Source organism: Bos grunniens, chromosome 6 (assembly GCF_055505025.1).
Source record: "Bos grunniens cultivar Pamir isolate PY7600 chromosome 6, Bosgru_T2T1.0, whole genome shotgun sequence".
NCBI lineage: Eukaryota > Metazoa > Chordata > Mammalia > Artiodactyla > Bovidae > Bos > Bos grunniens.
This window is the reverse complement of record NC_141170.1, coordinates 11600479-11612577: the sequence shown is the minus strand read 5'-3', so window position 1 is coordinate 11612577 and position 12099 is coordinate 11600479. Positions and strand designations below refer to the sequence as shown.

At 41.6% G+C, this 12099-nt stretch overlaps 1 non-coding gene across 1 annotated transcript; it reads right to left on the bottom strand.

Annotated features, from left to right (window-relative positions):
• Positions 1-11263: 11263 nt before the first annotated feature.
• TRNAA-UGC (transfer RNA alanine (anticodon UGC)) lies at positions 11264-11335 on the bottom strand. Its single transcript has one exon. It is a non-coding gene; the product is annotated as a tRNA-Ala (tRNA).
• Positions 11336-12099: the final 764 nt, after the last annotated feature.

The window sequence follows — 12099 nt, the reverse complement described above, 5'->3', positions numbered from 1 at the left end:
CAAGGTTTTTTCTTCCCTTTGTCATGTTTAACATAAAAAACCAAGCACCTGATCCTGGTACACACATTTGTCCACCATTTGGCTTGGTGGCCCCACTTGCCTCATCTCTTGCAATAGCTGACTCCTTTTTTTAACAGTGAAAATATTGACATGGTTACCTCATGATTTGGTCATGTCATTCCATCTCCCTGGAACTCCCTCCTGCTCCTCTTTGCTAGATGAGAAATTCCTCCTCATTGCCCAAGTCTCAGCTCAGCCTCCATCTTCTCCACCTTCTCCAAATGAGTTCCAAGACCCTGCTCTGTGCTCCTAGAGCACATTGGATAGGATTCTGGCAAAATGCTCTCAATTTTGTGCATACCTACATCTGCTTCCCAGGTGATAAAGAACCCACCTGTCAATGCAGGAGACTTAAGAGACACAGGTTTGAACCCTGGGTCAGAAGGATCCCCTGGAGAAAGGAAGTGGCAGCCCACACCAGTATTCTTGCCTGGAGAATCCTATGGACAGTGAGGCCTGGCGATCTGTAGTCCATAGGGTCACAGAGAGTCAGGCATGATTGAAGCAACTTAACACTTACAAATGTATGTATTATTTCTCAAACTGGATTATAAGATCTTCCACAGAGGTGCCCAGGGCTGCTTCTTTTTCACATCCCTGGAGCATATAGCATATGTGCTGGTGATAATTGGAACAAAGGCGCCTCGGTGACATTGGCTGCTTGAACTTTTGCAAAGGCAAGTTTGGTCTGGCTACCTGATTTTAGTCGAACCCCAGGTTTCACCCAGGGCTTTCCTGGTGGCTCAGATGGTAGAGTCTGCTTGCAATTCAGGAGACTGGGTCGCTAAGATCCCCTGAAGAAGGGCATGGCTACTTCCTCCAGTATTCTTGCTTGGAGAATTCCGTGGACAGAAGAGCCTGGTGGGCTACAGTCAAGGAGGTCGCAAAGAGTTGGACATGACTGAGCCACTAACACTTTCACTTTTCGGGTTTTACTCAGGCTTGAGTGATGCTGCAGAGCTTGCTCGCCACTTTTTGGGCAGAGCTTGAATGCTGTTATCCCCACAAGAGAGAACAAGCTCTGGGAACAGAGTCACACTGAAGCAGCTGAGCAGGAAACTACCATGGTAAAGGATTTATTCGCTTGGAGAAAGCTTGTGGCCAATATTTCCCGTGGCCAGGTTGGAGAGTCTCTTTGGGACCTTGAGCTGAGAGCTGGCAGCTTGCTTGGAAGCCAGTAAAGGAAAATGTCATTAATTAATGACATCCTCTTTCCACCCTCGGAAGTGTGGCATTTGGAAGCAGACTGACGGGAATTTTAATTTTCATTTCAATCTTCACCTATGTGACCTTGAAAAAATTACTTAACTTTTCTAAGCCTCCATATTATCTTCATCTGTGAAACAGGAATAACTGTATTTTCCCAAGAGAGTATGTTGTGAGGAATCTGGACAGACTACAGTATAGAGTATATAGTATCTATACTTTTGAATATTTAGAATATAGTTTCTGGAGGAGCTTGGCTCACAGGATCCTTGACTCAACAGCAACAGTTGTTACTGAGATAAACCAGCTTATGACTAGTTACTTGAATCAGGCAGGGCATCTTCTGTGCTGAAACCACAGATTCCATGTAACTAACTCCCTCTTTTCAATACTCTATCACTTTCCAAAACATGAATGCATTGCCATATTAATACTTCTCAAGATAGCCGTGTCATTACATGTCTGTGTAAGGCATTCAGTCACATCTGACTCTTTGTGACCCCATGGCCTCTAGCCCACCAGGGTCCTCTGTCCATGGAATTCTCCAGGCAAGAATGCTACAGTGGATTGGCAGTTCCTTCTCCAGGGGATCTTCCCAACCCAGGGATCAAACCTGTGTCTCCCATACTGCAGAGAGACCCTTTACCATCTGTCATTACATGGGTCTCCTTGAAGTTGGCAGACCCCAAAATTATGAGCCCTAAATTCAAGCAGGTTATTTCTGGGTTCTTGGCAAATGGCTAACCTCATGCAGCAATGAAATTCTATAACTTCCTACTTGATGATGACACTTCTTGACTCTCTATCCTTGACAATAATACTCACTTTTCCTATATTGTCTTCCAGATTTCTTAACATGGTTTATAAAGTCATCTACCTTCCCATCCTTAGGACTTTGTGTAATTGTTTCCTCTGCCTGGAGCTTTACCATTTGCTCATCTCAACTCTCATCCTTCAGGTCATGAGTTATCTGCCATTATGACCACCCCATGGAGGCCTCACCAACCCTCAGTAGATATAGGACTCAGTGAACTCAGTTTTTTCTATCACTTATCATGCTTTATATTACTTTTGGATTACATCCCCAAACGTGGTTTAATCCGAGCCACTCCCCTTGTGCTCCAGGCACCAACACTAATAAAGGGGAAAAAAATCCAATGATTGGCCTAGCCATATTCACACCCTCATAAAGCAGATATTCTTGTTTTTCTATTAATTTTCTTGGAGCTCTTTTACCTCTCATGAAAACTGGGATGGTAACACCTTCCAGAGATAATTTCTTTGGCTCTTTGAGAACAAAAGATAACCCCGCAAAAAGAGAGAATCCCTGCACCCGTGTTCTGTTTCTACACCATTCCAACCAGGTAGGTTGTCTAACATTCAGGTCTCTTGATTCTTTAGTAAAACACAGAGAGAAATCTTCCGTCCCTATTTCATGGGTTTATTAAATGGATCCAAAGAGAACAAATAGTATTAGAACATGATGTGCAGAATGTTGATGTAAATGTGAATAGTGCCTGTAACTAACACACCTTGTCTCGGGGAAAGGAGAAAACTGAGTCCTAATAGCGGATTTTCTAATAAAGTTCAGATTACCAGGGAAGATTGGGAAGTGAGACATGGGTATTTAGTGAATATATTTATAAATTACCTGGCTAGAGATGCAGTTTGGGTGGGGAGGATGTGGGGGAGGCATTCTGAGAAGCTGATTTTGTCTCAGATCTCAGGTCTAAAGGTTCTGGGATGGGATGGGAAGGAAGGTACAGAGATTTTGTTCTCCCCACGCCAGCCTTTGCCTCATTTTTGTAGCTATTTTATTCAGAGTTTAAATTTACAGACTTTAGGTGAATAATAAGCATTTTTTTTGTTCTTTTTTGAAAGTCATAAATGCTCATCAAGCAGAAATTGTCAGTGTGAGGCCATTCTCTTGGCATCAAATCGCAGTTTAATGGCAGATCTAGGGTAGGGCTGTGCTGATTCTGTGGCAAAGAGATTTGTGCTGTGTTTTCTAAGAGAATGTAGCACAGGAGACTCATGCCTTTCGCCAGGTTGTGGAACAGGCCCTTGCTGATCAGTTCACTCACCCACATGTTTTCAGCTGGATGTATTCATTTCAATCTAGTCAATACCTACAACAACTGAGTCCTTGACATGTTGGCTTAATCTATCCCTTGGGGGAAAAAATGACTGTAGTGAACTATATCTGAGGTCCCTTAGGCACCAGCCCTGAACCTTTGTTTTCTAATCTGCATAAATTTGTATAAAGACATCAACAATGCCTCTGTTAAAGTCCCAGTCCAACCTAAGTGCGTCATTAACTTTGGTTTCTTTTCTATTTGCTTCTAGATCCACGCTGTCTTTTCCTGATATGCTACCACCCGTCCACCCTCTCTTGGCTACCCTCTGAGGTGATGGTAAGAGATCCACCTGTGAGGAGCTGAGATGCTTATCTTTTAACGCCCAACCCTCATTGGGTGGGGGTGCCCCTGTGGTGTGCTCTTCAGGTAGGCTCAGAGAGCAACCCATCTGGAGACAGCCTCAGGTGAACTAGCAGAGAAATGCAGATGCTTGAAGAAGGATGCTGTCAGCCTTCAAAAGAACCTGTCCACTTGGGCTGTAGGTGAGCTGGGTGTGGGCCAGGGAGTGTGGGTGAGACATTGGCAGTTTGTGTCTGCTGCAATGTGTATTCCAGGCCAAGAGGGATCAGGAGATATGAACAAGAAGCAATGGGTACAGAATGGAGAACACAAGGCATGATGCTAGGAGGCAATAGGGCAGTAGGCACAGAGAAAATATGAGTTAGACTAGAAGACCTAAGCAGTTAGCACAGATCTACAAATTTCCCTGCCAAGGTGACTGGAGCCCCCAAGGGCCCACATACAGAATCCATCTGCCATGTCAGTGTGGTGAGATCAAAAACTACTTTTCATGATACCTGTGAGATTCTGTCCTTTCTGTCAACTCATGTGTGTCCTTAAACTATCCCATCTCTTCTTCCTTAAACCTACTTGAGTGCGTCTTTGTTTCTTGCCAGCCAAAGAGCCCCAACTAAATCACTCCTTAAATCTGTAACCCGATCTCAGCTAATCCAGAGCCTCGGGCCTCATCATAAATGCTGGTTGGTGTTCTGCCAGGCAGCATGGTCAGGACATGAAGAAGGCAGACTGTGGAGTCAGATCACTTGGGTTTAATTTCCAGCTCACCTACTTTTTACTGTGTGACTTCAGCAAGTTACCTTAACTTCCTTGTGCCTCAATTTTCTTATCTCTAAAGTGGGGATAATGATACCTATCTTACTGCAGTGGGGCTTCCCAGGTGATATCAGTGGTAAAGAACCTGCCTGTCAATGCAGGAGACATATGAGACATGGGTTCGATCTGTGGGTCGGCAAGATCCCCTGGAGCAGGAAATAGCAACTCATTCTAGTCTTCTTACCAGTTCATTTCAGTTCAGTTCAGTTGTTCAGTCGTGTCCAACTCTTTGCGACCCCATGAACTGAAGCATGCCATGGTGATGGTCTCCCTGTCCATCACCAACTCCCAGAGTCCACCCAAACCCATGTCGATGGAGTCAGTGATGCCATCCAGCCATCTCATCCTCTGTCGTCCCCTTCTCCTCCTGCCCTCAATCTTTCCCAGCATCAGGGTCTTTTCAAATGAGTCAGCTCTTCACATCAGGTGGCCAAAGTATTGGAGTTTCAGCTTCAATATTAGTCCTTCCAATGAACACCCAGGACTGATCTCCTTAAGGATGGACTGGTTGGATCTCCTTGCAGTTCAAGGGACTCTCAAGAATCTCCTCTAACACCACAGTTCAAAAGCATCGATTCTTCAGCACTCAGCTTTCTTTATAGTCCAACTCTCACATCCATACATGACCACTGGAAAAACCATAGCTGTGACTAGATGGACCTTTGTTGGCAAAGTAATGTCCCTGCTTTTTAATATGCTATCTAGGTTGGTTAGAGTCGGACACGACTGAAGCAACTTAGCAGCAGCAGCAGCAGGTTGGTTATAACTTTCCTTCCAAGGAGTAAACGTCTTTTAATTTCATGGCTGCAATCACCATCTGCATTATGGAGCCCAGAAAAATAAAGTCAGTTACTGTTTCCACTGTTTCCCCATCTATTTGCCATGAAGTGATGGGTCTGGACGCCATGATCTTAGTTTTCTGAATGTTGAGCTTTAAGCCAACTTTTTCACTCTCCTTTTTCACTTTCCTCAAGAGGCTTTTTAGTTCCTCTTCACTTTCTGCCATAAGGGTGGTGTCATTTGCATATCTGAGGTTATTGATATTTCTCCCAGCAATCTTGATTTCAGCTTGTGCTTCCTCCAGCCCAGCATTTCTCATGATGTACTCTGAATATAGGTTAAATAAAGGAAATCCCATAAACAGAGGAGCCTGGTGGTCTACAGTCCATAGGGTCACAAAGGGTTGGACATGACTTAGCAAGCACATGCATTGTTACTCTAATTTTTTTTAACATCTCAATGGATAGGAGGGAAAACTTGAAGACCAAGGTCCAATCTTGAAAGTTGGTGTTTTTCCAAGATTGAATGCCTCAAACATAATCTAGGAATGCCTCACTGTAACAAGGGACCAAGTGGATACTCTTAGAGTCTCTTGGCAGATACTTCTGTTATTCCCAGATCTTTGGGGCTTCTTTGCCCATAAATGAGGGTGGGCAAGCTGGGATAATCTCATTCTCTGCTTCAGGACACCTTGCGTATATGTAGCTGGGAGTTTCACTAAGTCTTTGCACAGGAAGATGTTAGAGGTAGCTTCGAGTCTGCTCAGTAGGAACCCCCAGCAGTTCCTCCATCGAGCAGGGATACTGCTGAGGTTGACTCCCCTGGCAAGTGAGAACTGGCTGGCATTCTGTCACCAAGTCCAGGGACATCTTATTAAACTATTAGACTTTTCTAGTTTCTGTTTACATTTTTCACTACCCATTAAATTCTTAAAGGACAGAAAAAGTGTGATTAAGGCTGGAACTCTGTCTTGTCCCATGGTTTCTTCCCCTAGACTGTGATGCTCCTTAGAGTTGAGACAGGTCCTGGCTCCTCTGTTGGCCCCACTGGTCTATGGTCCCTGAAAACTGGAACAGAACTGAGCTGTGAAAACACATGATGGCCAAAAAACATTTGATGCACATAGACACAGATAAAGTAATACTATCAAAGTCCTCCTCCAGGGGCATTCACATAATACTGCTCCCACCCTCCCCACCTATAACACTCTTTCAACATTGATGCCTATTAAAACTATTAATCCTTTAGATCTCAGCAAATATATTACCTCTAAAAGGAGTGATCCCAGGTTGGCCAATTAGCCAAGCCCCCTTGTTATACTTTGATGTCAAACTCTACAGCCTATCAAGATGGTTATTCAATTGATAGGAATACAATGGTTAGTCAACTTCATAATTATATATTTAATGTCTGATTATATTTTATATTATGCTCCCCTTCCCCCCACTATAACCTTCATTATACCTAGAAACACATCAACTTCAGGCACCATGGCATCTTAGGTGTCCAGCAGAGTGACTGGAACATAGAAAAATCACAAAACAATATTTTCTTAGTCAATGAAAAAATGAACAAATATAAAGATGGCACACAAAAAATATGTTTACTACAACCCTGAGTCCTAAAATGATTAAAAAGCCAGTAGTTGGCTTTTATAGATCCAAGGTTGGCCAAAAACCAGCTGGAGGAGAAGTGGTTTAGGAAATATATAAAAGCTTTCTAATCATCTTTGTTATGGGGGTCCTTTTAGCCAGACAATTATGTTCTCTTGCTCTCCTTTCAGTAAACAGGTTTTGGAAGGGAGGTGCATTTCCATGATGTTTGCCGATTTTATAGATGCTTTTTTTTTCCCCTTGAGCTGATGAGTGAATGATTATTTTAAAAAAAAAGAAAGAAAAAAAAACAAGTGGTTCAAATGGAGAGAGTTTTAGCCCGCTGAAGCATTAGTTTAGTGTGGTACTTTTTTTTTTTTTTTCTTAATTGCTTTGAGAAAAATAGAAATCTTTAATAATTGGAGTGATGTGCCCTTCAGGGTTGTATGGGTACCAATCTTTGTAAAACTACGTGTAAATATCTTTGAGATGGAATTTAAAATCATCATTGTTTCTTTTATTTTTATGATTATTTTTAATATAGCATGAACCAAATTGCTTGTTTCCACCACCACACATGTTATTTTGAAACACTGTCCATATTCAGCACAAATCCTATATATTAATTGAAATGTTCATATAACCCATCAATGGGAGGGTCACTGATTTCTCTTTAAAGAGAAGTTCAAATACCAAATGGTTATCTTTAAAGAATAGAAAGGGCATTTCCACTCACACATTGGGTATTTCATAGAAACTACCTAACCCAAACATATAGATTTTTCTTTTTTTCTATTTTATTGTTATTCTGAGGAACTCAGATTCATTGATTTTTACTAACCTATGCCAGTGTTTTCCAAACAGTGCTTTATCTAAATGAATGTCTTATCTCCTGTTTTGACAGTCTTCATGGTAAAGCAGGAGACTGAGTGAAAACCATTCCTTCCTTCATTTATTCACCTGTTCCTTCACCCATCTATTTGTTCAAATATTTGTTCATAGACTGAAGACAACTTTATTTGAAGTCTACCACCTGTCAGAAATGGTGCCAGGCTCAGCGTCATGATACCATGATTCAAATTACCCTTCACTGCACCTGTATGACCCTGGTGGAGGCCGTCCTCACACAGTTGGCAGATACATGATCCTTGTAGTGTTGGTCATTACCTCAATGCGTCTCTCCTTTTCTCACCAAAGCCTTACCTCTTGGGTGCAGAGATGAATCAACAGGATTGTCTGATGTTGGGTAGAAAAGGCAGGTGAGTCAACGGTTACAACTCAATGTGGTATGTGTGAAGATAGGGCTGAGAGTAGGTGTGTGTGAGAGCACAGATAAAGGGTGAATCCACCATGCTGAGGACATAGGGATGGAAAGGGAAGATGACTTCTGAGTTGAGTGTTGTCAGACACGTAGAACTGAGTGTAGCGAAGGGAGAAGGAAGGGAACTTAAGAGAGGGAGCCAGGTGTATCTGGATTTCCACAAGCTCTTTGACAGAGAGTTTCATAGTCAATGGAACTGCTTCTAGAATTGGAAATTGACATATTTTTCATTAGTCTAATAAAGGGGGAACCTTAGAGAGACTCAGCATGGCCCTCCTGCCTCTTTTTTTTCCACCCCAGGTTCTTCCTCTCACCTTCCACATGGTCTTCCCTCCTCAGCTGCTTTGTCCAAGTGGAAACTCACTCACTGCTGCTGGTGCCTGGACCACACATTCCATGCCCATGTCTTTTCAACCAGCGCAATCCCGGGCTGAGTCCCCTGCCAGCCATCTGCTGATCTTGGCCAGCTCTGCAGACTCAGCGCCTCTGGTGGAAGGTGACGGTGAGCCTTCTGCAAACAGGAAGCACCCAGCTAATTCTGCTGATGATGCAAAATGGGAAAGGAAGATAGGCAGTCACCGTTTTTCAAACTGACAGCTGGAAATAATAAAAACAGACATGAGGCCAAATGTTCACTGGGGCAGAGCATCCTGATGGGAAAGTTGAAACTGAATCAACTTAATGAGGAGAGGAGGTGGCTTTGGGTATATTGCCTATCAGAATGCTGGGCATAGGCAGATAAAACCCCCAAACATTGACTTAATAGACATTAAGGAAGGAGATAAGGCCTCCAGGAAGCCTCCTGTACTTCCTATCTACATATAACCTCACTTTATCAACACCAATGCACTTATAAACCAAAATCTGAAATTCTGAAGCAGAGATTGCCTTTTCAGACAGAGTAATACCACAGGACCCAATTAACTGGGGACAAATAGAAAGTGGGAGATAAAATATTGTATAATGAGATCAGTTGGGGGATGTAAATGAAATCCCACAGTCTTGTAATATGATAGAAAAAATATTTATACAAATCATTATATTAATATGTAGAGCATCAAAGAGTTGCCCAAATCCAGTGCCCATGTGAAATCACCCTCTGGGCAATGGAGAATTCCAGGTATAGTTAGATTCTGGTCCAGAGATGCTCCATTTAGGAAAACCCGAACTGAATGAATCATCTATTATGAATCTGTGGTTGCACTCAGTTTCCGGAAAAACATAGACCTGGATTCTCAGAAATGTATTCCTCTACTGCTTCAGGCTTTCATTTCACATGATGTTACAGAAAGAGGTAACAAAAGGGAAAGGAAAACCTCAGTCATTTTCACAAACCTACAATTTACCAGATAATTTTTTTTTCACATACCTTCTTTAATTTACTTCACATTCATGCAAGAAACAGAACATAGTTCTTCATTTTACAAATTTGAACTCAAGGCTGTGTGTGTGCTTAGTCACTCAGTCATGTTTTCCAGCAAAAATATTGGAAGGGGTCACCAGTCCCCACCCCCACCCCCAGGGGAATCTTCCTGACCCAGGGATCAAACCCACAATTCCAGGGTCTTCTGCATTATAGGTACATTCTTTACCCACTTGAGCCACTGGGAACTCAAGGGTAGTAGATGCTAACTGACTTACTTAAGGCTGAAGAGTAGAAGAGCAGGGTCTGGGCCACCATTTCAGAAATGTTAGAAGCAAAGTGAATGACTCTGTTCTATACAGGATGAATCACAAGTTGTTCTAAGTACTACCTGGGTACATCTGTGTTTTTAACATCTAGGTCCTAGTAAACCCTGGTCCCCTCATCTTTATAATCCCACCCATCATGCTGCTGACTAGTGATCAGTCATGTCGAACCCTGCAACCCCATGGACTGCAGCCCATCAGCCTCCTCTGACCACCAATTCCGACAAGCTGAAATAAGGTGCTTGCAATTCAAGGTGCTTACCTGTCCCATCTCTTATCTTCAAGATTAGTGACTCAAAGGAGAACTTTCCATTCACAGTGAAGCTTTTGGAATAGAAGGAGAGGTGGAATTTATGCCATTGTTTGTGACTCTTTCTCTTTGATATTATTTAATAACCAGATAATCTCAGAAACAGAATCAAGCCAATGAATACCCAAGGACACAGCTACGTAACTTTTAGTTAAATCACTTATTTTCTGTGGTATGCTGGTCGCTTGTTTGGGATTTCAGGTTCATATTAAGAAAGCTCCCATATATGATCTCCATCACCTAGTGGCAGTCACGAGCTACTATAAGAGCTACCAAAATCCAGCACAAATGCTGTTTCTTGTTTGGCTCTCAAGCAGTTTTTCTTTATTTTTTTCTTTCTTTTTTGATGATCAAAAACTATTTTTCTTCCAGTTTATTGTGATAATTAACCTACAGCACTGTATAAGTTTAAGGTGTACAGCACAATGGTTTGACATGCATACATCATAAAATGATGATCACAATAAGTGAATATCCATCATCTTATATAGATATTGTTGTTCAGTTGTTCAGTCGTGTCTGACTCTGCAACCCCATGAAATGCAGTATGCTAGGCTTCCCTGTCCAACACCAACTCCCAGAGTCTACTCAAACTCATGTCCATTGATTCGGTGATGCCATTCAATCAGCTCATCCTCTATCATCCCCTTCTCCTCCCGCCTTCAATCATTCCTAGCATCAGGGTCTTTTCAAATGAGCCACTTCGCATCACGTGACCAAGGTATTGACGCTTCAGCTTCAGCATCAGTCCTTCCAATGAATATTCAGGGTTGATTTCCTTTAGGATGGACTGGTTGGATCTCCTTGCAGTCCAAGGGACTCTCAAGAGTCTTATCTAGCACTGCAATTAGAAAGAATCAGTTGTTTGATGTTTAGTGTTCTTTATAGACATTAAATAAATAGAAAAAAGCAAGTATTTTTTTCTTGGATTTACTCTCTTAACCTCATATATAACATAAAGCAGTGTTAATTATATTTATCTTGATGTAATTTTTAAAAATTCAAATCTATACGTGCACTAGCTATATTTTCCAAGAATTAAACAAGAAGGAAGTGGAGATGCTGGGGATTGAACCCAGGACCTCATACATGCAAAGCATGTGCTCTACCACTGAGCTACATCCCCATGTTCATGCAATGCTTTTAAATAAGTTTTGCCAGTGTTTAATCAAAGAAACTTGCCTGAACCAAACTATTTTATGTTAGGGAAAAAAAAGCAGTATTATTTCATGTGGAGGTAATTTTGATAACGGAAGTTGAAGTATATCACAGTTAGTAGCTCAACTCTGGCTTTATAAGAGATATATTTTATCTTCCATAGAGGCAGTAAATCCACAATTTACAAATTATTTTCACAGGAAAAGGTGACAGCAGATTATATAAAAGAAAGCAGACAAAGATATAATGATCCAGGAATCCATTCCTTTATGAGGATCCAATTAAATTATATATTATTTAAATGTGTGATTATAAAAGTTATATAAGCTCATTATCAATATTTTTAAATATATATTTATACTATCAGAGATAACTTTTCCATGCAGGGTTACTGTTTCCCAGTCTTTCTTATAGAGTTCATTGGATATACAGCTTTGTATTCTGAATTATTCCCAGTTACACTATATAATCAACACTTCCCCACATTCTTCAAAAACCCACAGCAGCAGTTTGTATGTAGCTGGCTCCAAATCTTTCAGTTAGCACAATTCAGTCCCTGGCCACCAAAGCTTTAGGTACATTCACAGCAAAGATCAATTCTCCTCTTTGAATCTCTTGTCTCTGTGTTTACATGTTTGTGGCTTATTTATTTCATTTACACATAAGGCCTAATATCAGTTTCCCACCTTTTCCTGTAGATGATACTCAAGAAATATGCTTGGATTTGTGTTG